The 27,828-nt window shown below is 43.6% G+C and overlaps 1 long non-coding RNA gene across 1 annotated transcript; it reads left to right on the top strand.

The window, feature by feature from the left end:
• Positions 1-110: 110 nt before the first annotated feature.
• LOC124960353 (uncharacterized) lies at positions 111-25,891 on the top strand. Its single transcript, XR_007104064.1, has 3 exons — positions 111-342; positions 11,618-11,706; positions 25,635-25,891. It is a non-coding gene; the product is annotated as an uncharacterized LOC124960353 (long non-coding RNA).
• The last annotated feature ends 1,937 nt before the right edge of the window (positions 25,892-27,828 follow it).

The following is a 27,828-nucleotide window of genomic DNA, read 5'->3' as shown; positions in this document are numbered from 1 at the left end:
ATGAACCTGTTCCTGGAAACACTTATGCCCACAGAGGCTGGGCCTCACTCATGTGCGTCGACTAATCTGGACCCACCTCTGAAGCGGGCTGAAGGTCCATGTGGCCAGCCCCAAATGCAGGGAGGCTGCCCCCGAGGGAACAGCCCGTGCCTGGGCAGGGGCAGCAGGGCATCACTTAAATCCAACACCTCTGCTTTAATCCTGTGTTGCTTCTAAGTCCCTGTATTCGTCTGCTCAGCCTGACACAAAGAAGTGTTGAAGCCACCGACGGGATGCTTAAACAACAGAAGTTCATTTCCTCACAATTCTGGCTCTAGAAGTTCAAGATCAGTGTGTCAGCAGGTGGGTTTCTTCTGGGGCATCTCTCCTTGGCTCCTGGACAGGCTTCTTCTCTCTCTGTCCTCAGCTGGTCTGGGCCTGTCTTTGTCCTGGTTTCTTTTTGTAAGAACACCAGTCACATTGGGCAAGGGCCAGGCCCTCCAACACGACTACATTTTATCTTAATTACCTCTTGAAAGACCTATCTTCAAATATAGTCACTTTCTGAGGTACCGGGGGCCTGGGGCTTCAACCCAGGAATTTTGAGGGGACATGGTGCACCCTTAGCAGTCCCCAGCCACCAAGCCTACTCCTCAGAGTAACTATTTGTAATGATTTGAATCATATCTAAGTTTATAATGGTTCCAAAAACATTCTTTGAAATGTACCTACACTGCCTTTCATGCAGAGATGAAGGCAATATTGATGAGATTCTCTTAGCAGACAGGAAATCTTGCACAGGCCTGACAGTTTTTATCCCAGAAAGGTTGTAAAGTTGCCAGTAATTTGGGGTGTCTAATTTTTAAAAAATCTCATTAAAATATCCACACAGAACAGAGAAACAACATGTATCCCATTTGTTTACAATAAAAAAAAAATATCCACACAGTTAGGGCTGGGGTTGTAGTTCAGTGGTAGAGTGCTTGCCTAGTATGTGTGATGCCCTGGGTTTGATCCTCAGCATCACATAATGATTGATAAATAAAATAAAGGTACTGTGTCCATATACAACTTAAAAATATTTTTAAAAAAATATCCACACAATTATACCCAACATAAATTCTTGGTGCACCCTGGAAATGAGTTCATAATAAATATAACACAAGAAAACTGAATAATTTAACTATGGATTAGAATGAACTGTGGCAGATGCTATTTTTGTCTGCTTAGCTTACTCTGGTTATACGACTTTTGGTTCCTTTGGGGAATTCCTTCTCTACTCCATGTGATTTTTGAATATGTGTCAGTCAAAATATTGCTCACTGCCACTCACTTCTCCTCTAGCTTCACAATAGGATGGATGGTGTGACCCAACCTAACCATCTTTGGGACATGGTAATAAGTTAAAGGACTGGATACATGACCAGAGTCAGACCTTGTCTAGTGTCAGGAATTGGAGAGGAAGAGTAACCTTCCTGTTGTAAGTTAAATTGTGTTCTCCTAAGATATGTTGAAATTCTAATCCTTTGTACCTGTGTATATGACCTCATCTGAAAGTAGGGTCTTTGCAGATATCATCTCTTTAAGATGAGCTCATACGTATCTTGTGCTATGGTTTGAATATAGATAGTGTCTCCTAAAAGTCCATGTGGGGAAGGCTTGGTCTCCAGGATGGTACTGTTGAGAGACAGTGGGACCTTTTAGTAGGTGGAACCTAGTGTGAGGTCCTTAGGTCATTGTGGGTATGTTCTCAAAGGGGATTGTGGGACCCTGGTCTTTTCCTCTCCTGTTCTCTTCTCTCTTTCCTGACTTTGATCTAAGCAGTTTGTTCTGCCACATATTGCCACAAATACCTTCTGCAGGGGCCCAAAAATGTCAGGATGGCTCATCTTGAACTGGAACCTCCAGAATGTGAACCAGAATAAACCTTTTCTCTTTATAAGTTTATTGCTCAAGGTATTTCATTATAGTATTGCAAACCTGACTAACACAATTAAGATGGGCCCTATTCTAATATGACTAGCATCTTTATAAGAAGTTGCAAAGGGACATAGAGACACCTGAGGAAGATGCCATGTAAGGATGGAAGCAGAGATTGATTGATGTGATACTATAAGCCAAGTGAAGCCTAAATGCTAAGGAACAGCAAGGTTTGCTGGCAACACCAGAAGCTAAGAGAAAAACATGGGTTAGAGTCTCTCCTAGAACCTTCAGACTGCATGTTCCTGTGGACAACTTGACTTCAGACTTCTAACCTCGAGAATTAGAGACTAAATATGTTTTTTTATTTTTTTAAGCCACCCAGTCTCTGGTATTTGTTACAGAAGCTCTCAGATACTCATACACTTGCCATTCTTTGAATATGAAGTTGGCAGTGGCTAAGGATTTGGGGTGGCTCTCTGTGAAGGGGTAGGGACAAAACAAGAGATAAAAAGAGATGAGAGGTGAACCAGTAGGAAGTGAGTAGTTCTGGTACTGCAGAACCCCAGTTCTAATCTATTGGCCTGGTTCCCATAGCAATCCCTTTCTGTGCCACCTGTTACCTATCTCAGAGCTTTCTAACCAGGGCACCAATGGAAATTCATTTTCCTGAGAAACCAGTTCCTCCAGCTTGGCAGCCAGTCTGGGCTGGGGTGGGAAACCTGCCTCCAGTCGCGACCATTTGAGATCCCCCTGTGGACTCTTACACAAACCATTTTCTCTCTGCCAGAACATGAGAAAGTTGGGAAGCGCCAACATTTCTCCAAGCCTTCCTAGTGTAATGAACCCATAGTTCCTGCTTTTGCTGACATTATTTTGACCTGGATTTCCAACATTTGTAATTCAAAGAATCCTGGTTTATCCAGTATGATCAGCTACAAATATGTTAAGCATTTGGAGAATGTCTGCTAAAAATTATTGAGGCTGAAGTACAATACTGTGTATTGGCAAGGATGCACAGCATCTGAAAGTCTTGTATGCTATTGAGTATTAAAAAATAGTACTTTGGAAGTCCATGTGATAGTTATTATAAAGTTAACCAATTATTTCACTATTAGTTATAGACCCAAGAGACACAAGTGTATATGTCCACCAAAAGACTTAAAACAGTTCAGAAGAATTATTACTAATAATCGATAACTTGGAACAGCTCAAATGCTCCAGCAACAAGTAGTGGATAAATAAATTATTATATATTTACATAAGACTTCTCTATAGTTAATAGAAAAAAGCGAATCATTGGAATGCGCAAGAATATAGATGAATCACAGACCTTGTGTTGGGTTACAGAAGGCAGACACAAAGCATATATTGCACAATTCCACATATCTGATGTTCCAGAAGAGCACAGCCTTGTCAATATTTACGCCTGTCAAACTGGGGAGCAGGCAGTGAAAGGTGGGTGAGTGAAAACCCTGTGAGATGCTGGAAACACCCCGTATCTCTAGGCTGGGAGTTGCAGTCTCTGGTTTGGACATATGTAAAATTCTAAGTTAGGCTCTTAAAAATGATTATGCCTTAGGGGAGTCATTACGGGACTGGAAAATTCTAGGGGAAACCAGTACTTTCTGAGTTTGTAAAACACGGTATTTAATATCAATAATTTTAATTTATTCTTCTTAAATGCATCTGAAACAAATGCATACTTTTTAGAATTGTAGATAATGCAGAAAACTAAAAAGTAGAAAATAAGCCATCCATATTCTACTAGAGAAAACCACTGTTGACTTTTGAGATACATCTTCCTGTTTTCTTTTAGTCAAATAACTCTATTCTCTTTTCATGTTAATAAAAGTCTGATTATAGTGTACCAATTACTTGGTAACTCTTTTTTTTTACCTTTTGTATACAATTTTTACAAAATATATATTGTTAAAAAAAAGTATTGGTTAATATTCTTCAACAACACCATTTTCTGTGTTGGCATGATACACTCCATATTCCTTCACCATAAGTTAAAGAAGTTTCTAAAGGTTTTAATGATTGCTTTTCACGTCTTGACAACATAACCCTCTCTCTCGAGTAAATAGTCATTTGTCTTTACACATGTCCAGGTCCTAGGGTAGATTCCTGTGAATCAATTGTTGAGGTTTGTGAAAATGCCAGGTTTCTTTCCCTTTTTTTTAAATTAAGAGGTAAACATTTTTTTACTTTTGATGTATATTTCAAATTTCTTCCCAAACTATGGCAAGAATATCTGCCTTTTTATTTTACTTTTTCCTTAGTTAACCTCTCAAATATGCAAAATTAGATAGTATTATGAATACCCACATATCTATCATCCAACTTTAATAATTATCAACATTTTTGTTTTCTTAAAAATATTTTCAGTTCTAGATGGACACGATACCTTTATTTTATTTTTTATTTTTACGTGGTGCTGAGGATCGAACCCACGGCCTCATGTGTGTGAGGCAAGTGCCCAACCACTGAGCTACCACCCCAGCCCACATTTTTTGTTCTTGTTTAACTCCCATCTCCCCTCCACCAAAATACACCATTATTTTCTTTTCTAGTCCATTTAAGGCCAATTACAAATGTTATAGTTTTTCACCCATAAATACTTCAGTGTGTGTCTCCAATAAAAATGGACAAGCACACACACACACACACACACACACACACTATCACAATCACATACAAACTGACATCAATTCATGATTCAGTCCTAATGGAATCTTCGAATACCCAGTCTATATTTAATTTTCCCAATTTTTCTCCAAAAAGTTTTACCACTTGCTTTACTGGACTCAAGACCCAAATGAACACTGCCTCTGACCTGCCTCCTCTCTCTTTCAGTTCCCCTCCCTCCCTTCTCTCTGCTCCTCCTCCTCAACCGTTCTATTTATTTGCGGACCCTGAGTCAGCTGTTTGTCCTATAGAAGGGCCCATGTTCCTCATGTGGATGACTGAACCCTCATGGTGCCCTTAACCTGTTCTCCCTCTTTCCAGCACCGCCCCCCACACACCCAGAGGGTCCATTAGATTGTTTTGATTAAAGTTGCTAAGCTCTTAAAGCAACTTTTAAATGGCCTCTGCAAAGATCATGACTATTTAAAGAATCCAAACCATTCTTAAGGGCCTAATGAAATGTCAGGATAAGTGGTTGTTCAAACCTTGCCCAGTTAGGGGCAATAAAAATACAACCCTGTTATTGCATCTGGGTGGATTCTTCTGAGGCCCGTGGGAGACGAAGTACAAAGTGCTAGGAGCCTTCGGAGGGGGAAAGAGATTTCACTCCATGTTTACTTAGCTCACAGAGAAATGTGACTCAAAGAAACAGAATTTGGGGCTTGTATAACACCATAATAGGGGAAGAAGAGGAGAGAAGGGGACTTAGTGGCAAATGACTTTTAGGAAAGATAAATGGACCCTTGGGAGTATAGATGGGAGGTCCAATAGTTTGTGACAATGTCCTTTAGGTAATTTCTTCTCCCAATGCCAAGTTCACATCTCCAGGGATAGGAGTTAATCTCCTGTGGTTGCAAAATTCCCGGGGAGGGGATTTATGAGCACTGAGCTCCTTTGGGAAGCTCGGTTTTTAGGTAGGTAAGGGGGATTCAGGAAGAAAGACTCTTCATAGTGGTATATTTTCACCCTCTTCATTTGACTCATCTGAAACTCGCCTGGAAGTTTTACAGATAAGGATCTAAGTTATGCGATTGCTCCTGATTGCTCCATATCTCATGGAATGCGTCTCCCTGTCTTGGGAAAGGTCAGACCAGTTGCACAGGAGGCAGTAGTGCAGGTGGGAGCAGCAGAGTCCCTGCAGTCACCCTTTACGTGGTGCAAGAAATCAGGCCTGCAATGAAGGGCATTCTGTGGAAGCCAAAGAAAAAGAAAGATGAATGGTTGGAGCAGACTATAAAACCATTTTTCTAAAGTCCAGAGTGCAACCACTCAGAAGATTTCTACACATTGGACTCGAAGTGTCCTTAGATGATGGAGTGAGGACGGTAGTGGTAATGTCACAGGAACGGTTATTTCCTGGAGCAGAGCACAGGAGATGAGGTATTCTGGTGAACTTTCTGAATGGCTCGAACTGTTGTGATAAATCCTTTGAAGTTATATGAAGTTGTACAGCTTCAGCTTCCAGGGTTTGGGGAAAGGGCAGATCTAGTCCTCAGTAGTGGGAGGAAAATGGAAACATTAGTTACTGACAAACTAGGCAAGATGGCAAGATCCCCTTTACAAAGAGTCCAGAATCGCTCACAGGCAACGCACAGGACTAGAGTCTGATAATATGCAAGGTGAGTTTTCCATTGAACATTTCTCTCTACAATTGTTCCCATTTTGATCCAAGACAATCAAAGTAAGTCTAGCCTCATTAAATTTGCATAAGTGCAGCAAAATGGTAATTGTCCACACAAGTCTTTTAAAGTTTGCTTTTACCGGAAATTCAGGACTTTTAAGAGCCTCTTGAGGCTAGGAAGCCAAAGCCCAGAACTTGCCTTCAGCCTTACCTTGTAATTATCTGTAGATTTAGGTGAATTCTTCTCTTCTTGAGGTCTTCAAAATAAGTTTATGTTTTTTTTAACTTCCCAGAAGTTGGAAGGCTGAGAACCCTGTAATGTAGGGACCAGGATAATTTTTCAAGAGGGGTTTGTAAGCATTGACTCCAAAATCTCAGTTCCTTAAAAGTGGTCATATTTGACTCCCTGCAATCATCCTCAACTATGACAACGCAGTTAAAGCTGTGCTAATACAACAGATGTTTCCAATTATGTTCTCTTGGAAGGAGAACAAATTATTATTAAACTTATGCAAATAACTATATTGCCATGAAATAAGAATACTCAGTAAGTCTCTGAATTCTGGAGGGATCAAATAGGGGGAAAAAGATGCAGATCTTAGTTCTGTTTACAGAAATATAAACTATTTTTTTTTTTTTTTTTTTTTGCGGTGCTGGGGATTGAACCCAGGGCCTTGTGCTTGCAAGGCAAGCACTCTACCAACTGAGCTATATCCCCAGCCCAGAAATATAAACTATTAAGCTGCTATAAGTAATAGCTTAAGAAAACAGAGAAGGAGTTTCCTTACATCCACCAAACCAACATCCAAGAACCAACAGTGCTCTAAACAAAAAGGTCATAAAATTGTGGTCATTCTTCATATGTTCATTTAGACCCATGGAATTAATTTTTGTTCTGCCTTCGTCTTGGGTTAGCAGTTTTATGAACACATCGACTTCTGGAAATCCTACCTCAATCTGCTGGTTGGATCTTAAAGTGTCTTAGGCAATGTCACCAGGAGCCTGTACTTCTGCGTGCCTGTCATAGTCCCTGCCATGGGTTTCTTGTTGGCCTCCGGGTGATTCCAAGAGCCTTCAGAGGGCATCAGAATAAAAAGATAATCTCTGAATGACCAAAGGATTAAACCCATCCATGGTTAAAGATATCATGAGAGTTCATTATAAGATAAAGAAGCAGGAAATTTGGTCGTTTCTGTGACACACATGACTTTTAAAGATAATAAACAAAATTATGACATACCAGGACAGCAAGAGCACTGACAGATTTCTAGGAACTTTCTATAATTTCTGAAATACTTAATATAACATAAACCCAGACAAATATAGGGAAGGTTAAGAATCTCTTCCCATTTGACAATGCTTCCTGTGCAACTTAGAATAGCAAATACACCTCATTAACTTAACATCCCTCTTTTGGGAAGGTGATGGAATAAATCCTTAGAGATTTTTCAGGAGACTTCTGAATCTCGAATTCAGTTTGAGGCTAAGAAGACTTCATTTAGAATTTGATTTAGAGTAGTTGTCAAAAGGGAGTGAGTCCTTCATTAGATAGGGTCATTGGTCACTGTTTCTTAAAAGAAGACTTGGTTCTATTAAATAAAAAGACATGAAAACTACTCCCTGAAGACACAGAATCTTTGGTTCCTGGGAAGATTATTCAAAAGGTAAAGAGAAACCATTTACAATCTCCTATTAAGAGCAGGCTGATAGTCCAAGAAACTTTATCATTTTCAGAGAGAGAATGCCAAGCTCAGTCTTTCACTGAAATGCTTCTGATATTAAAACCAATTTGAAAAACGTATAATAACTTCATTCAGTCTTAGCTTAGCACATGAATTAATCCATGAGCTGAACTGACAAGAGCTTAGTAAAATAAAAGAGATTTTTATTCAAGTGCATAGGTAAGAGTTCACAGAAAAATGTGACTCAAGGAGGTGGTTAGTTCTTGGGGCTTGTTGTTAGTTGGGACTCTCCAAAGAACAGAGGCAATAGGATATGGTTTTAGGCATTGAGGTGGATAAGATATATTTATTTTGAGTAATTGGCTCCTGTGATCATGGAGGCTGAAAAGTCCCATGGTCTGCTGTCCGGAAGTTGGTAACCCAGAAAAACCAGAGGTGCAATTTAGGGTGAGTCCCAAAGCCCAAGAACCAGGTGTCTTAGTTCCTTCCTGCTGCTACACTAAAATACCTGAGATCAGGTAATTTATAAACAACAGAAGTTTATTTCCTCACAGTTGTGGAGGTTGGAAAGTCCAAAATCAAGGCATCAGCAGGTTCAGTGACTGGTAAGGGCCTGTCTTTGCTTCCAAGATGGCGCCTTAGTGCTTTGTTCTCACCTGGAGAAAGGGAATGAAGGGTCATCTTATAAGGTCTCTAATCCCATCCATCGGAGTGAAGCCCTCATGGCCAAACCACTTCCTAAAGACTCCACCACTTATGACCACCACACTGGTGACTGATTTTCATCATGAATTTTGGAGGGAACAAAAACATCGCAATCAGAGCGCCAGGGTAGCCAATGGTGGAAATCCCAGCCAAGGAAAGGAAAACTTATCTTTCTTTCAGGTTTTGTTCTGTTCAGGCCCTTGGTGGATTGAATGATATCCACCCACCTCAGGGACAAGATCTATTCCAATGTTAATCTCATCTGAAAACACACAGGTACACCCAGAAATCATGTTTAGGCAGGTATCTTTGCACCTTGTGACCCAACCAAGTTGATACATAAAATTAACCATCACAGGACATCTGTGCCCTCTTAACAGTGCAAGGAGGAGGGGAAGAAGAGCACCTGTTAGGGAATGAATGACTGTTAGCAAAGGTAACAGGCCCCTCTGAGAACAGAAGGGAGATAGGGGGGTTTTATGACAGTACATGTCTGGAGGATTTCTTAACCTAGTGCCATCCCTGGTGATAAGAGGGAATCTTCCTTGATTGCAAGACTCTCGGGAGGAGATTCTGATGGTTGAATTCTTCTGAGAGGTTCTTATTTGGGGCAGATAAGAGATTTCAGAAAAAAGAGTCTTAAAAGTGTTATATATTGTGGTTCCCATTACCTTTCTCTCCATATTCATCCTCGTTCTCTCTCTCTCTCTCTCTCTCTCTCTCTCTCTCTCTCTCTCTCTCTCTGGCTCTTTTGATCCTGAGGATTGAACACAGGGGGTACATAACCACTGAGCCACATGTTTAACCCTTTTTATGATTTATTTTGAGATAAGATCTTGCTAAATTGTTTAGGGCCTTGCTAAATTTTCGAGGCTGGCTTTGAACTTATGATCCTCCGGTCTCAGCCTCCTGACTCGCTGGGATTACAGGTGTGTGTCACCTCACCCGACTCTCTTCATTCTTACTCATCAATCCAACAAAGTTTTTTTTTTTTTTTTAATTTGTAATTTTATAGGTTGGGAAACTAAGAATTGGCAACGCTAAGGAATTTACATGAAGTCACAAAGCTAGGAAGTGGAGTGCTGGGCTTGCATCCTAGTCCCTCGTGACTGCAGGTTCTTCCTCCTACGAAATTGTTTTGCAAATGGGTGTGGACAGCCAGAGGATCCCCCTGATCCTTTCTAGGCTGTCCAGTTTTAATCCTTGTAGGTAGGATTTATTTATAAAAACAAGTATGGATAATTGGTGGTAGAGAATGCAACATGTACAAGAATATTAAAGATCTAAAACATTCAAAAAAATTTGCCATCGTTGAGCCTGTGTTTGGGTTCATGAATGGTCTTCTTGTATGCTTCCTTCTCATGGTAATTCCAACAGATCACTTTTCATAATTCTCCATTTTGGAAGAGAAGTTCCAAAATATAAGAAATATCACTTCTTACAAGCTGTGTGACCTTGGGCAAGTTACTTAATCTCTCTGAGTCTTAGTTTCCTTATCTATAAAATGCAAGAAAACAGGGTTGCTTTGAGAATGAGATAGAAACCATTCACCTAAAGCCTTTATAAATTTTTTTAAAAAAATTTAAATTTGTTTTAATTATACATGACAGGAGAATGCACTTTGTTACATCATATGTAATGGAGTATAATTTCTCATTCTTCTAGGTATACATGGTGTAGAATCCCACCGGTCATATAGTTATATATGTACATGGGGTAATAATGTCTGATTCATTCTACAATCCTTCCTATCCTCATACCCCCTCCCCTCCCTTCACTCCCGTCTATCTAATCTAAAGTAACTCTATTCTTCCCTAGCCTCTCCCCATTGTGAATTAGCATCTGCATATCAGAGAAAATATTCAGGCCTTTGGTTTTTTGGGACTGGCTTATTTCGCTTTGCATGATATCCTCCAGCTCCATTCATTTACCGGCAAATGCCATAATTTTCATTCTTCTTGATAACTAATATTCCATCATATATATATATATATATATATATATATATATATATATATATATACACATATATCACTTTTTTATCCATTCTTCTGTTGAGGGGCATCTAAGTAGGTTTCATAGTTTGGCTATTGTGAACTGAGCTGCTATAAACATTGATGTGGCTGCATCACTATAGTATGCTGATTTTAAATCCTTTGGGTATAACCTGAGGAGTGGGATAACTGGGTCAAATGGTGGTTCCATTCCTACGTTTCGAGGAATCTCCATACTGTTTCCCAGAGTGGCTGCACCAATTTGCATTCCCACTGGCAATGTATGAGTGTGCCTTTTCCCCCACATCCTCACCAACATTTATTGTTGCTTGCTTTCCTGATAATTGCCATTCTGACTGGAGTGAGATGAAATCTTAGAGTAGTTTTGATTTGCATTTTTCTAATTGCTGGAGACGATGAACATTTTTTCGTGTGTTTGTTGATCAATTGTATTTCTTCTGCGAAGTGTCTGTTCAGTTCCACCTAAAACCTTTAATTTAATTTTTGGCTTTAGGTGGACTCATTCTTATTTAAGTGCTTTCATTCTGAAGCTCGCACCTACAATTAAAATTAAAAGAGGATAACAATCATTTCATGAGTAGTAATAAAACTAGAAACAATATTATTAAAAGAAATCCTCAGCATTTGCTCATCCTCCTCGGACACCGGCAACTGCACCGTCCAAACCATAGGTTCACCAGGGCCAAAACTGGGTCGGTTTCTAGTTCTACATGTGACTCTGGCATCCTGGGGGCAAACAACAGGGATTGGGGGGTCTTTACCAGCTCTGAGGAGGCATGGATCTGAGGCCGACTCCTCTGCTCTGTGACCTGAGTAATTTTCTTAACCCTCCATGCCTAATCCATTGCCAAACTCCAAATCCCTTAGCTCCCAATACCTCGCCTGTCTATCCATTTCTCTGCCTTCCACTTCTCTCCCCTCTACAGTCCAGCATCACCTCTCCTGGGAACCACTGGAGTCTCCTAACAGGTCTTCTTCCTTCTGGTCTTGTTTTCATTATTTAGGATGATCAGCGTTGTCTGGGAGTGATGGAAAATCCAAAACAGCAAGGCTTAAACACAATTAAGGCTCTCCACCTCCCCCATATAAAAAGGTAGGTAGCTAACTGAGAGCCCATTAAAATATTTGAAATTCAAAAAACTGAAGACACCATTTAGGGGTTGAGGATGTGATGCAACTGGCTCTCTTGTTCAGTGCCTGTGGGAATGGAAATTCTTAAGTTGTTCGACAGACACGTGTGTATGTTGTTCTATGAGATCAAATGACTGCGCCGGTTCACTCTCAGGTATTTACCCAGAAAAATAAAACATACGTCTGCCCCAAATGTATGTACATCAGTGTTCACAGCTGCTTTGTTCACAATAGGGTCAAACAGCACATAACCCCAATGTCCATCCTCTGGTGAGTGTATTGAACAAACAGTGGTTCATCCATGCAACTATGTATGAATACAATAAAAAGAAATTAAATATCTGAAGTGGCTCGGGATTGGCAAGGCATCCCACAAGTCAGGATCCAGGATCCTTTCTCCCTTGTGGTCCTCCAGGCCTACTTTCTTCCTGATGGTTAGCTCCCTCTTTAAAGAGGCCTTAGAAGCCCCGCCCACTGGCAAATCTGCTTACGTGCCATTGGTCATGATTTAGTCAGGAGCCGCCTAGTTGCAAAGGGGTCTGGGAAATGTAGTCCTTTTCCTGGATGGTCCCCGTGGGCGGGGTGGGGGGGATTTCATGACTACGGAAGAAGATAGGGATTTATCTGCCACTTGCATCTTGTTTTCAAAATAAGCATCTGATTATATTGTTTTCTCTGCTCAAAGCTCTTCTGTGGTTTTCAGTTGCTCCCCAAATCTGCCCAATCTGGCCTCCGTTCCCTCCGCTGCTCCATAGCCTGCATTTACTGCCCTTAGCTCCCTGGCAGACCAGCAGGGGCTTACTGACTGCTTCCCTCTGCTTGGAATGCTGTCCCCTCCCTTCTGCCCGTCAACCCCTCTGTCCTTCAGCTCTCAGGTCATCCTGACTCCAGCTTGAGTCAGATCCCTTTCCTTGTTTTGTTTTAGATTTACCTTTCCTGCGTGGCACTCCCGTCAGTATGTAATGACAGTTTGACTAATAGCTTTCTCACACGCTAGATGGTTCGCATCTCCTCCTCCACCTTTGTATTCCAGAGTCTAACTCAGAACCGCCCTGGGCAGCGGGGGCTAAAGGAGCCTTTGTTGAGCCAGGGAGCAAGCGAGCTGTGCACAGCGCTGCTCCTTGAACTGAGGTTGCCAGGGAGCAGCCCCCAGATCCCCGCGCCCTGGCTGCAGAACACTTCACTCACTGAGGGCCTTCCTTAGGTGACTTTTTAAAAATGCTTCCTGGGATTTCACTTGATCATTTGACTTCCACTCTGAATGTCCATTGAAGTCACCCTCTGTGCACTGAGCAGAGATCTTTGCATAAATATTACCCATTGGAGAGCCAGGCATGGTTCTCAAAGTAATGCCGGTTACTCTGGAGGCTGAGGCAGGAGGATCAAAAGTTTGAGGTCAGCCTGGGCAACCTCTCTAGAGCCTGTTTCAAAATTTAAAAATAATAAAAAAAAAAAGGGCTGGGTATATTAGTGGTAGAATGTCTCTGGGTTCAATCCCCAGTAGTGAGAAAGAGAGAGAGAGATTTTTTTCAGCCTTTTTAGAAAGGGAGTCAGCTTGAGTGTTGGGGTGGGTAATGTGAAATGAATTTATGGAGATAAAAGTCACCACACAGTTCTTCAACTCCTATTTCCCTGTGGGGGGAGTCGGAGCCACTCAGGATGGGAACTGGCTTGGGGGAGGGCAGCCACACATTGGGACACTGTCCACTGTTCATTGAACTGCCAAGGCCAGGCGACTTTGATCTACAAATTGTTCTCAAGTACATGGCATTGATGTCAGATGCAGGCATGATATGCCTACTCATGTGGGCACTTTGACAGAATAATTGGGGGGTATCGGTAAATTCAAAACACTAGGCTTTCCGTAGTGCAACGCATGGTCAGCCAACTATATCATCAAAAAAAGTGAAAAAACACTTTCTAAATATTTCTTTATTCCAAGTTTCTTGGATCCGTGGAGCGTTGCCTCTGTGATTTCTGTTAGGAGGCCTGCTTGTAATCCTGCGATGGGCATCTTCTGATTTCGTTGTGTGTCAGCCTCAAAAGATAGTCAAAGAAGGAGACAGCAGAGTTGAGTCCAGGACGGAGGGAACATGGCCCTGGGGTTGGCATGAAGCAGCGGCTGTAGACCCTCTTCCTTCTGGGGACTAGGAGCAGTCTGGGCCCAGCATGTCCTGCAACAGGCTCATCTTTTGTCACCGTCACCATTTGGCCATGTCTGCCGACCAACCAGCAGATTGCATTTTTCAAACGTAAGCGTGTTTACAAAGGAAAACTAGATTAACTTAAAAAGAAAATGTATAATGCCATCTCCAGCAGAATGGGGCTTTTTCTGTTTTGCTCTCTGTTGTCGTCCCTCCATGACTAAGATGCCTGGTAGGGGCTCAAGGAAAGTTTGTTGAATGAATAAATGTGATTGTTAGTCAAAGAGATATAGGCGTTCTTCTAAGTTATAAATCTATAGCTGTCACAAATAATGGAAAATGTCCCTCTACTTCCTATGTAGAGTCCTCTTGCCTGCCAGCAGTGATTCACCCACACGGCCTGCTTTCCCAAGCTATATAACAGTCGTCACTGCAGAAGGAGCTCATTTCATCATTTATTGTCTTTCTCCCTCACTAGAGAGGCACCTCTGTCCCTTAACAGTGTGCCCACCACTGATTCCTCATCACCTAACACGATGTGGGGCCCATTACAGGTACAGAGCAAACACAACTCAATGAGTAGCATGCCTAACTTAATCTTTACAGTAATCTTAGCATGGAAGTTATCTCTATTGTCTTATGAATGAAGAAGAAATGGAGAAATAGAGGATTCAAGTGGCTTGACAAGGTGACGAGCTTATAATTAATGGTGTCAATATGGAAAGCAGGCAGTCTAACTTAGGAGTCCCCCTTTTTATGTATTTTCCTGAGTTTTTATGTATTTTCTCTGTTCCAACCCAAGTCCCAAGCATGTCAATTTAGATAGATCAATGACAAAGCAACGATCGTTCCAAAATTATTGAAGTGTATTGTAACTGCTATAAGCCTGAGTGTTGGTTTCCCCCAAAATTCATATGTGGAAATTTATGTGTTCTTCCTCACAGTCTCAGATGACTGCTGAAGGTCCAGACATTGTGTCCACATTCCAGAATTTACACATAGGACTTTCCTTTAAGTCCCATTTGTCAGATGGCCACACCTAGTCACTAGTGAGTCTGAAAAATACAGTCCATGGGCAAATGTATTAGATATGTTGTTAAAAACGAAGAAGGGGAGATATCTAGTGGTCTCTACCACAGCTTGGCACTGAAAGCCTTTTTCAAGCAAGACTCAGGTCAGCTCTCAAGGGTTCCTTCACCTGCTTGCTGGACTGAATTCCGTCCCCCTTGTTACTCACCGTTCTTGAAACACGCCTGGCACCTCGCTGCTGCCTCTCCATGCCCTGGGTCCCCTGGAACGCCTTTGTCCCTGTCTGAGCTCCCAGTGAGCCTGAGAGCCTCTCCCTTCTTCTCCCTCCCATGCTGAGCTCTTCGGGTGAGGAGCGTGGATGTGCGCCCTGAGATCCTCGTGTCCCGGCCTTGGATGGCTCTGCTTTGAATGACCTGACCAGCTTGCACCTTTGACTGTTCATTTTTTACACATTTAAGCCTTACCCCCAGTCCTGCCCTCATTCCAGATTCCCTGAGGACTGAGCCCTTTACTCAATGAACATTTATGGGTCCCCTGCCTCTCTCCTGGCATTGCCCTCTATGTTGGGGACTTCATGCTACTTAAGATGCAAGACCTGACCTCAAGATCCGATTTCCCACAGCATCCCGTTTTAACGCTTGTACCTGTCATTAAATACTTCATAAATTTCTGTTGTTTTATTGAGGAATAAAAGCTGACATTTATTTAAATGATTATTGCTTATATTCATAACATTTATTAAGTACTGGCTATGCGTTAGGCACTCTGCTAGTCTTACTTTATTTTTTTCTTTCAACAGCTAGGAGGCAGGCCCTGTGGATTTTTACAGCTACAGATGAGGCACAGAGAAGGGAAGTTACCTGACCAACATCACACAGCTAGTAAAGGGTAGAGCCAGAATTCAATCCAGGCAACTTGATTCCTGAGCTCAGGCTCTTAGTCAGTATGTAAAAATGGTAATTGGAAAGCAGGACTGATCACAGGATTCAAAGATTTACTGGCATCATTTAAAATAGCCATCCACACCATGGACTGTGCCTGCTACCCAGACCCAATGGGAAGCTTTGCTGGGCCAGGAGGTCCTTGTCCCTGGTAGTGCCCCTGGCCTGGGCCCTGCCACCTGATTAGTCCCCCTTCGGGTCTCAGCTGCCACTTGTCCCCTCCCTTCTCCTTTGATGGATAAATCCCACTTGGAGTGACAAAAATCAATCTGTCTGCCTCTGTGTCCCAAGCAGGCTGGGTAGCTTGATCTCCGAGGTGGCATGGGAGGGAGAAACTGAGCTCAGTCTGCAGTCTGAGTCCCCAGCTGGATCTGGTCACTGGCACATTTTGCTTAGCCCTGCCCAATGCTCGGCATTGTATTTTAATTCACAGTCAGCACTTAAAATTAGAAGATATTGCACAGAGTCTGGATTTGGGACTTCTCTTGAAAACCCCAAAGGCTTTGGAAATGCTGGGTCCACATGCCCCGGGCTCAGGCTGCCAGGTTCAGGTGGAGCACAGTCCTACTGATGTTGTGGGTTGGCACAGCTCCTCCACCCTACTGCTCGGACACCTGCAGCTGCTGCATTCATTGTCTTCAGTGGCCGCCGCCAATAATAGCAATAAGACCGAGTGTACATGTGTTTGACTCTATGTCCAGCACTGTTCTACGTGCTTGGCCTTTTTTTAAAAAAATACTTTAAAATTTTGTTCTTTTTAGATAAACATGACAGTAGAGTGTATTTTGACGTATTATGCATGCGTGGAGCATAACTTCCCATTCTTGTGGTTGTACATGATGTGTAGTTACACTGGTCGTGTATTCACATATGAACACAGGAAAGCGGTGTCCCGTTCATTCTACTGTCTTTCCTATTTCCCTACCCCTTCCTTCCCTTCCTTCCCCTCTGTCTAATTCAATGAACTGCTATTCTCCCCGCACCCCTTAGTGTGTGTTAACATCTGCATGTCAGAGAGAACATTCGGCCTTTGGTTTTTTGGGATTGGCTTATTTCACTTAGCATGATAGTCTCCAGATCCATCCATTTACCTGCACATGCCATAATTTCACTCTTCTTGACAACTGAGTAATGCTCTATTGTGCATATACACCATATTTTCTTTATTCATTTGTCTGTTGAAGGGCATGTAGGTTGGTTCCATAGCTTGACTATTGTGAATTGAGCTGCTATAAACATTGATGTGGCTGCATCACTGTAGTATGCTGATTTTAAGTCCTTTGGGTATAACCTGAGGAGTGGGACAGCTGGGTCAAATGGTGGTTCCATTCCAGGTTTTCTTAGGAATCTTCATACTGCTTTCCAGAGTGGCTGCACCAATTTGCAGTCCCACCAGCAATGTATGAGTGTGCCTTTCTCCCCACATCCTCGCCAACACCTGTTGTTGCTTGTATTCTTGATCATTGCCATTCTGACTCGAGTGAGATGGACTCTCAGTGAGTTTTTGTTTGCTTTTCTCTAATTGCTAGAGACGTTGAACATTTCTTCAGAGATTTGTTGACTGACTGTATTTCTTTTCCTGTGAAGTAGTGCTTGCCTTTTAGTTTGCCACTGTCACCTTTGCACGAGGGGCTGTCCTTTCCCCCACTCTACAGAAGAGGACCCCGAGCTGCATTCATGGTGGAAGGTCTGGAACCCACCCCCGCATCCTGGCGTCAGAGCCTTTGCTCTTCCGTCCCTCACTGTCACCTCTCCATGCAGACCTTGGAGTCTGTGTCCCTGCTCTAAAAGGAGAGGGGAACAGCAAGGGTACCAGCCCCTGCCCCCTGGGCTGCCTGAAATTGACCCATTGAAAATAGAAAACCACCCAGCTGATTTCCTATGCTAAGAACAGACAGGCAGGAAAAGGCTGTTTTTCCTTGTTGTGCTGAACAAAGGCGAACTTGCACTAGGGAGCAGGGTGAGCACTTGGCAGAGTCTCTGGGGCCATCTCAGAGCCAGCTGTGGGGGACAGCCTCCCCTTATCTCTCTTGGAATGGAGAAAATTAATTAGTTCTATTCGGGTTCCATCCAACCCTCACTGAAACATTAGCCCATAAACAAGTGTAATCTGTCTCAGTCCCGGAATCTCTCTGAGGAGCTGGGGGGGTGGGAGGCGGGTGGGACTGCGATACCAGGTCAGGCAAGCATCTCGGTCCTCATTCTGGTGTCCACAGTGGTCGCCAGCCTGCCTGAGCCCCCCTGGGCTGCCAAGTGCACAGTGTGGTGATAAATGGAACCTGTCACACACGGAGAGATTAATTTGGTCGAGTTATTTGCCCGATGCCCTCGGGAAACTGAACCCTCTTCCTATGCAAGTGCTCGCGTGAGTTTCACTTGGAAAGCTCCATAATTTACAGGCAGCAGGAATATGGTTGGTTCAGTGGGCAGTGGCCATCCTGAGACCACACTAGGAGCAGAAGTTGTCCCTTGAGCACTTCTGTGTGCCAGGAGCTCCCGATGCCACACAGGGCCACCCTCGAGTGTAGTTAGGGTGATTGGAAGATCCCAGAGCAGGGAGCTTCGATGTGAAGAACACAGGCTGAACCCGGACTCTCTGGGGCTCGCTGGGACGGGTGGTCACAGGAAGCAGTCATTAAGACCACCCACATCCCTGGAGCTCCGAGGTCTGAGTCTGGCCAAGTGACAGCAGGGAAGTTAGTCTCTGAGCCTGTTTCGTGATGTGCAACATGGGAAGGATGACATTACAGAGTTTCTGCCTCTCAGGAATGTCCTCAAGAGTCTATGAGAGCAGGTGGTGACTGGAACCTGCTGCGCCCCTCCCCACGAGGCGGGCTTGAGGCCAAGTGGCCGGGCTGCCTTTCCTTGAGCTGAGGGCCTCGTGGACTTAGCATGGTGGGATCGAGTGTTTAATGGCTCTCAGAACTTGAGAGTGGGGAAGGGAACCACAAGAGGGGAAGACACCTAAAGAGGAAGGAAATTTGGAATGACAAAGGAGGAGTCAGTTCATGAATGGGAACTGGTTTAATTTACTGCTGTGTGGTCTACACTGGGATTCCCTATCTCCCTGTCCATCTCTGCTTCACATCTTCAGGAATGTTCCTGAATGCCTGGGTAGAGGCAGAGCTCTTGGGAAGATGCAGAAGACTCGGGGGAACAGGCAGTGAACGCACAGTGCTTAAGCTGGTACCAGTCCTCAGGGAATTTCCCATAACCATGGCTCCTGTTTTTCTTATTATTCCCGTGCTCTTATTATGTAGGCTGGTTTGATCTGTGTTATGGTTTGCATCTGGAAAGTGACCCAAAGGCTCGTGTGTGGGAAGGCTTGTACCCCATGCAGCCATGTTCAGATGTGGGATTTGGGGAAGAGATTGAATCATGAGAACTCTGATCTCATCAGCGAATCAACCTGTCGAGGGATTCAAAGATGAATAGGTCACTGGGAGGTGGTGGAAACTGTAGGAGGGAGAACCTAGTTGGAGGGAGTCGGTCCTTGGGGACATGGCCTTGGGATATCCTGTCCCTGGCTTCTCTCTTTCTCCGCTCTGGCTGCCATGAGCTGAGTAGCTCTCTTCTGTCATACCCTTCTGCCATGATATTCTGCCTCATCTCAGGCCCAGAGCAATGAAGCCAATGACCGTGGGCCGAAACCATGAGCCGAAACAAATCTTTCCTTCTCTAAGTTGACTTTCTCAGGTATGTGTCCCAATAACAAAAAGTCTGTCAACACCAACCTGGAATTCCAAAGCTGAAAACCAGTGGGACAGTCAACAGGGAAACATCTGCCCCAGGAGAACAGAGGGGCTTGTTGTTCCAGCACAATCCTCTCATCCCTGGAGAAGCTCTGTGTTCAGCAGAAAGAAATTACTTCAGGAAATGCCAGGCGAGTCTCGGGCAGCTCTCAGTGACCACCAGGCCTACCTCAGGAAGATGTGGCTGGTCCTCTGCCCTGATCAGTCCTTTGCAGAATGAGAAGAATGTCAACCCTGTTATCTGAGCTGCATACTTTCTGCTTTGATTTCTCTGATAAACTCCCCTGAATGGAGGCTTCTCAGAACACCAAGGTAGGCTTCCTTCTGGAATTCCTTAGGGGTGGCGAGACTTGGCGGCAGGGGGTGGGGTAAGGATGGGCATCCTTTCTTGTCCTCAGAGTCTGACATGCGGTGCTCTCTCCTCTGTGTTTTCTGACTAGAGACCCTTTACCCCCTAGTCTCTTCCCCCACTAAACATGGCCACATGACTAGAAGGAATGCAAAAAAATAAATTCATAACACAACAAAATAAATTCTTCCTCTAATATTGGGTGATTCCAGCACCTTGTTTTCTCCCAGAGTCTCTCTTTAAAATCCTGCAGTTTTTTTTTTTTTTTTTTTTTTTTCCTTTCTTTAATGCCAATCATGCACCAGGGACTGAGGGCTGGACACTGGCCTGAACAGCTTTAGAACAGAGTTCAGAAAGAAGGGTACTGGGTTGAAGGCAGAACTGTTTTCTGTTTCAGTAGAGAGTATGGTTTTGCAAAAGGGATTCCTAAAATGTCTGGGTGCTCACAACTAAGATTCACCACTCAGCTTGAAGGACTGATGACTTCAAAAGCAACTGGGGTCCCAGGACAATTCCCCCCAGGTCGTGACTTGGCTGACTTGGCTCAGGATGCCACATCCATCAGAAATACATGTAGAGTTGTTTAGAAAGGAGGGAAGGGAGGAAGGAAAGAAAGAGGACATTCTAGTTCAAAATCTGTAAGGAAGTACGTGTAGGAAATGCGACTTTCAAAATATGAAGCTACCCGGAATCCAAGTCCTTTGATTCTAAAGCCTTGTTTTGTCACCATGTGGAAATAAGTTTTGTAATTTTTAAAAATTAATCTGACTTCATAACCACATAGTTGTTGAGTGCTTGCCTGTGACAGGACCGTCTTCCTTGCTTTATAGCTGTTGTGTGTGTAATGACTTAGAAACACCTCAGCACAGACTGTGAGAGAGTTGTGAATGCTATTTGAAGTCGCACCCATGGACAATTCCTATTCTAACCTACGATGGTCAGCTAGCATTGTCTCAGGAAAGCCTGACTCCAGAAGAGGCCATTTTAAACATGTCAGGGATCTTAATGTTCCAGAAACATCCAATGTTTTGCTAAATAACAAACTAAAGATCAGAAATGTTTTTTCATTGGTAAAATTAGTAGCTTGCTAATAGGCATAATAGATGTTAGAAGGGGGCTCTCAATTGCTATCTGTGAGTGATATTCAAGATTTGTAGATTGGTTAAACTGGTTTATTATTGATACTTCACTGGGAGTACAAAATAGGTAAGAAGTCTAGACCCCTGCGTGGCCCTCTAGGTATTTAGAAAATCTCTTGGCTGCCTGAAGCTCTCTATCAGGGTCTGCAATTCTGCATCTAAAAAGTTTCAACTGCCTTAAAGATTCTTCCACTCGAGGTGGAGGTTGATCTAAGCTGCAGAAGCCAACATTATCCCTGCTCACTAAAAAAAAAAAAAAAAAAAAAAAAAAAAAAAACAGAAAAAATTAAAAAAAAACTGTTGATGTTGGTGAAAGATTTGGTCCAAAGTTTGCTTCCTGGGGTGTAAGAGCAGCTAATCCCGCACCCATCAAACTTGGGAGAGGCTTCTATTACTTACAAAATGAACCTAAAAGTTTAGAATCAAAAAGTCCTTTGATTCTAAAGCCTTGCTCTTTCACCATGCAGAAATAAGTTTTGCGATGTTTTTCTTTCATTTTGAATTAATCTTTGTGGTAGGGAGGATTAAACCCAGGGGCATGGTACCTCTGAGCACTACATCCCTGACCCTTCTTGTTTTTATTTTGAGGCAAGGTTTCGCTAAGTGGCTGAGGCTGGCTTGAACTTGAGATTCCCTTGCCTTAGTTTCCAGTCATGGGAGTATAAGTGTCCACCACTGCACCTGGATTTTCTTGGTTTTAAATGTATCAAATACTCACAGGAACATTGGAAGATGTGCGAATATATAAAAAGAGCCTAATCCCACTATTCTAGGAAGACCGAATGGAGCTTTGCTGTGTTGCTTTCAGACTTATTTCCATGCATATGTGGTTGGGGTGGGACACCACATGGAGGGGGGGGGTCTGTGTCTTGCTTACTTAATATATTATACTCTTCTCTTCATATCACAAAAAATTCTTCAACATCATTTTTAAGGTGAACCTATTATTTCATCTGGTGACTACATCACAGCACCTATTGCTGGACATTTTACCTCCTTCTGATTTTTTGCTATCCCCAGCAGCAACAAGATGGTCATCTCTGAGGATAGTTGCTTGTTTACTTGTCTCATCTCATCAGGGAAAGAAAAATGACTGGATCAGAGGATAAGAACACTTTAGTGGACTTTATGAGACATTGAAATAGACAACAGTGGATTCTGCCTTTGTAAATAACAGGATGAGCATTACTTTCCAAGACTGAGATCAAAAGTCAACAAAATTAAAACTATGAATATTTTGACCAAGAAGGGACTGACCAGCCATTGATGTATGTAGTGCTTGTTTTCTAACCAGTAGGGGGCAGCACAAACACCAAAGGAGTCAATCCTTGGCCATTCAATTTGTTAAGTAGCATTTTTGCCAAGCTTGCATTGTTAAAATTTAGTAACAACAGAGTCATCAAATTTACAGGCAGGAGCCAGAAAGGAAAATCCAGTTTGCAAAGATTTACAGCTTTCAGAAATGTTCCGGAAGACTGTTCCAGATGGCCACATGCTAGAGAGAAAGGGTCTTTCCAGCGTGCCTTGCACCGGAGGCTAGGAAGGCAGGTCAGGGTGAGAGGGGTGACAGGAAGAAATGTGTCTGCTGGTGGGATTGATGGTGGCGCTCTGTGCCCAGTGAGCGTTGGCCCAAGGGCTCGGAAGTGAGTTTAATTTCCCAAACAGGATGGCCCGGGGAAGAAGGGGGCACGTGACTGCCAGCCTGAGGAAGACCTTTGGAACCTCACGCACAAGGTCAATGGTGCGAAGAAGGGAAGTATTAATGAATCACAGAGACACATGTAGGGCTTTGAACTTCTGACGAGGGGCAGGAAAGCCTCCATAGGAAGCATGATGGCCGTGCACCTGGAGCTGGGCTTCTACCCAGGACTGTGCAGCCCAACGGCATCTTCGTGACATCTGTGCACATCCTGACTTAGGCAGAGTTTATACAAAAAAACAGACATTTTATTTGGGGGTGGGAGAAGCTCTAGAGTTGTCAGGAGTCTGTGACCCCCAGAAAAGTCAGGCACAAGTTATGTGTGTATATTCCTTCCATCTTCAGGAGCAAAGGTTATCTTTTCCCCGAGCCTAACTTCTGCTCTGTCTCAAGAGACCTTCTGCCCTGTCAGTGGCAGAAAGCCCTCCTGGATACTGTGGTGGGGGGTGACAGAGAACAGAGACTCAGGAAAAGCTCTATAGGACAGCAGAGCTGGGAAGCTTCCAGGTGAATCTATGAGAACTTCCAGGTGGAGACAAACTCTCTTCCCTCGGTAGTCTGACCACACCCAGGGCCAACTCTACAACTGCCTCCTGGAGAAGTTCACGGTGGGAGTGGCATGTTTGTGATTAGGGTCATTAGTGAAGTGGGTGGCTTCACTACTTCACTTTCTTCTGAAGGATTTAAAAACCAGACGTGTATTATAGCATCACCCTAGGGGGACGGTCTCTAAAAACACCCTAGGTGTTCATCAATAATGAAGTCATAGAACACGTAGCAGTTCATTTATCTTATGAGAGAATAAGCAGCTCTTAAAGGAGTGCTCGATCTATATGTAGTGACCTAAAGGGCACCTGTGATATTTCCTCAAGTGGAAAGTCAAGTTGAAGTACAGTGCATAGGAGAGGGGTGGGCATATATTTTCCATAAAGGGCCAAATGGTAGATATCTTAGGCTCTGAGTGTCACATGGCTTTTGTCATGATTACTTATCTCTGCAATTGTAGTTCAAAAAGCAGCACAGACAGTGTACAAAAGACTAGGAGTGGCCATGTACCAATAAAACTTTATTTACAAAAGCAGGCAGTGGACCAGATTAAATTTGCAGGCCATAGTTTACTGACACTTGGCATAGATTACGATGTTTTTGAAGAGAACCTTTGTATTTGTGAATGTTTTGTAAGGAGAGGCCCCACGCTGCTAATCTGTCTAACTTTGGGGTGTAAAAGGGTGCGATGGGGAACTAGCGATGATTCATTTTCTCTTTATTCATTTCTCTTGTCTTTGATTTGAACACACATATTGCTTTCCTATTTTCTTTTTCAAATTCCTAAAATGATGTCCTCGAGCCTTGGGAATTCCCAGCCATGTAGACCTGACTTTGCCCATGGAGTGGGGAAGTTTCAACTTGATTTAAGGGGGTTTTGGTTCACCACAAGCTCCAGAGAAATAAGCTGAGGGTAAAAACCCAGCCCAGTTTGAGATGATTGTAACAAAAGTTACGATTTTCGGATTAATGGGGGGACAGTCCCACTGTTTTGTTGCACTGTTCAAGCCACAGCCAGGACTGACTTTGGTGTTGGACGTGCTCTGAGACACTGCTGTCTGTCGCCTCCCACTGAGCAGCCACCAGCTTACTGGAGGAAAGAGATCTGTTTATAGCCCCCTTCTAAAATATTCCAGAAGGTGCTGGTCTCTGTGGGACTCAGGAGTTGAGAATAAAATTTCTATGTATTTCAAAGACAGAGCTTTGTTGTGGATATACCTGAATTTGCACCTTAGGGAAAGTTTCTGGCTCCATCCACTTCTCTGTTTTTCCTCTGTAAAAGAGAAACGGTAAGAATAATAAGATTGTGATAATGATGATGATGGTGGTGGTAGTGATGATGGTGGTGATGATGGTGGTGGTGGTGGTGGTGGTGATGGTGATGGTGGTGATGATGATGATGGTGGTGGTGGTGATGGTGATGATGGTGATGATGATGGTGGTGATGATGATGGTGGTGGTGATGGTGGTGGTGATGATGATGGTGATGATGATGGTGGTGGTGGTGGTGATGATGATGGTGGTGGTGATGATGGTGATGGTGATGATGATGGTGGTGGTGGTGGTGATGATGGTGGTGGTGGTGATGATGATGGTGATGATGATGGTGGTGGTGGTGGTGATGATGATGGTGGTGGTGATGATGGTGATGATGATGGTGGTGGTGGTGATGATGATGGTGATGGTGATGATGGTGGTGGTGATGATGGTGGTGGTGATGATGGTGATGATGATGGTGGTGGTGATGATGATGGTGATGATGATGGTGGTGGTGGTGATGATGATGGTGATGATGATGGTGGTGGTGGTGATGATGGTGGTGGTGGTGATGATGGTGGTGGTGGTGATGGTGATGATGGGTTGGGGCTGTAGCTAGGGGGTAGAGCACTTGCCTAGTGTGCTCTACCTGGGTTCTACCCATAGCACATATAAAAACAACAGCAGATAACAAAAGCAAAAAATTTCTCATTTACTTGTTTTTTTAAGATTCTAATGAGTCACTACACATTTAGCATTTTTCATGATTTATTCCTGGAACAATGAATAAATGCTTCACAAAAGTTAAGTTTGTCACTGGGCTGGTTCTTACTGTGAGGGTCACTGTCACTGCTGCGTTACACTTTCATTTTACTCCTCACCTGTTTGGACAGGTTCACCCCTGTAACCCAGCAAGATTTTGCTTCATGGTCTTTGACAAACCAAGCTGATGCTGTGGCTGCCTGGCTTTCTCTGGGCCTCAGTTTTCTCATCTGTGAAACAGACTTCACCAATCTGTTGTTCCCATCTTCTAGGGCTGAATGCTGCACCTTGGACTCCACTGATATGTTCCTGAAGAGTTAACTGCAGCCTGCAAATTGGAGGCAACATGAAACCCCAAACCTGGAGTTTGTGCCTCCCGTTCTGCATGCCTGTCTGGCTCCTTTTTCCATTAACTCAAGCCCTGCCTCTTTTGACTACATGATGTCTCTGCTCTGAACCTCAGGCACTTCTATTGGCCTTGCTGGTTTGGGCTGGTCATTCTATGCTGCATGGTAAATGGATCACCTTGCATATACGCATCATGGCCCAAACTGAAAGAAAAATCTTAGAGAACTAGGATTTTGTCTTATACGTTTTCATGTGAATACCTCAATAAAAACTAGCAATGGATGCCAAGTTCAAGGAGATTTATGCATGTCAGACATAGAGCTAGGTGTCTTCACATAGAATTAATATTTAATAATATCGAAACACCCTGTAAGATAGGTAACCACATCCCCACTCTGCTGATGAGCAGTGGGGTTCAGGAAAGTAACCAAGTAGCTCAGGAACACACGGGTATAGGGAAAGAACTGTTCTTTCCTGTCCCCTCAGTGTGAGCGGAGTGAATTTAGGGTAAATATGAAGTAAAATACCTTTATCACTTCTCTCTCATGCATTGGAGGTTTTAAAAAGTCTTATTTCTAAATGTGACTAAGTTTAAAAAAAAAAATCTATCCACGCCTGCACTTACCCTTTTCTGGTATCTGTTTACCAAACAGGCTGGACCTCACCTGGAACTGAACCAGGGCGGTGAGGGAGGGGAAGCAGGAGGCTCAGTTGGACCCTGTATCCTGTGGGGAAGTCCAGGGGCTGAGCGTCCCACTTCCTTCTGGTCGATTGTTCACGGGAAGGAAGGCAAGGGGGCCTGCTATTCTTTCTCCCCGATCCCCGAGGTGCCCTCTTTGGAAGCAGGAAAATGAGCTCTCCCCACCTCCACCCCAGCGGGTTGGAGGCAGGTCTCCCCCTTCTACGTGGGTGGGGGGCAGGGCGAGGTGGTTGGGGGTACTGGTGTGAGTTTGTGCAATTTCCTTTTGTCCTACTTGATGGCAGGATGCATAGCTTCAGATCATCACTTTTTACATTTCTACTTTTCAGCTCATTTTTTGGCTCCTGTGGGGTGATCCAGATGCAACGGGAGTGCCCCTGATGTCTCCAGGTTTGGGGGCTCACTCTTTCGTTCAATAACCAGAAAACCATTATGACACCTGCCCATCCCCACAGAGGATTCAGTAAGGGGAGAGGCCAGCTCCATCCTGACCTCCTGCTGTCTGCTTTTCTCCATCACCTCAAACCCCATCCTCATGGATGCTGGTGCCTCTTGGAGTTCTCTGCACCAATATCAATATCCCACCATCCCTGCCATGGGCAAAGGGGATAAGTTGAGTTCCCGTATATTTCTGGGCTAATAGACTTGCACAGCACACTCCCTTGTGGTCAAAAGCAAGACTGCCTGGGTTTAAGTCCCAACTATGCCTCTTGCCCACTGTGTGACCTTAAATTAAGCAAGTCACTCAGTCTCTCTGGGCCTCAGTGTCCTCACCCATAAATGGGAGATAATAAAATAGTTCCCGCCAATAGGGTTGTCTTGGTGATTAAATGACCTAAGACTTGCAAGCCATTAGAGCCACGCCTGGCAGTGTAAGCATTAGATAATCAGCTATCCAGTGACACCACAGCGTCTTAGGTATCTCTGCCTTTGACCTGGCTGGCCCATGAGACCCTGAGCCCAGAGAGTAACTTCTTTTGTTTCTCTTTTCGTTTGCGATTCCAGAGCCTCTTCAATATGCCTATGACTTAAAGCTGAGAGGGCAAACATGGAAAATTCTTGTTACATTATTCTAGAGAACACTTTTACCGTCTTTTATTTCTTCTCCCTCATTCTGGCCTCAATCCGAGAACCATTCTTGCCCAAAAGTTTATCATTTTATTTTACCAAACAAAAGATGGGTGTTTTCTTCCCCAGCCCCTGGGACAATTTGGTGCCCACCTTGGGCGCACAAAGCAGAAATGACTGTGACCAGATTTTTTTTTTTTTTTTAATAATAGTCTTCACTTTCTTACTACACAAAGATGAATCACAGACACAGCCTTGAAATAACTTCAAGTTGAATGGGAGAGAGAGCATGCTGGCCGTCAGGCCTTCAGGCAGATCTGTGCTGCTTCGAAATAATATGGAAGGAGGAG

Source organism: Sciurus carolinensis, chromosome 11 (assembly GCF_902686445.1).
Source record: "Sciurus carolinensis chromosome 11, mSciCar1.2, whole genome shotgun sequence".
In the NCBI taxonomy this organism is placed as follows: Eukaryota; Metazoa; Chordata; class Mammalia; order Rodentia; family Sciuridae; genus Sciurus; species Sciurus carolinensis.
The sequence above is the reverse complement of the archived record's forward strand: the minus strand, read 5'-3'. Positions and strand labels throughout refer to the sequence as shown.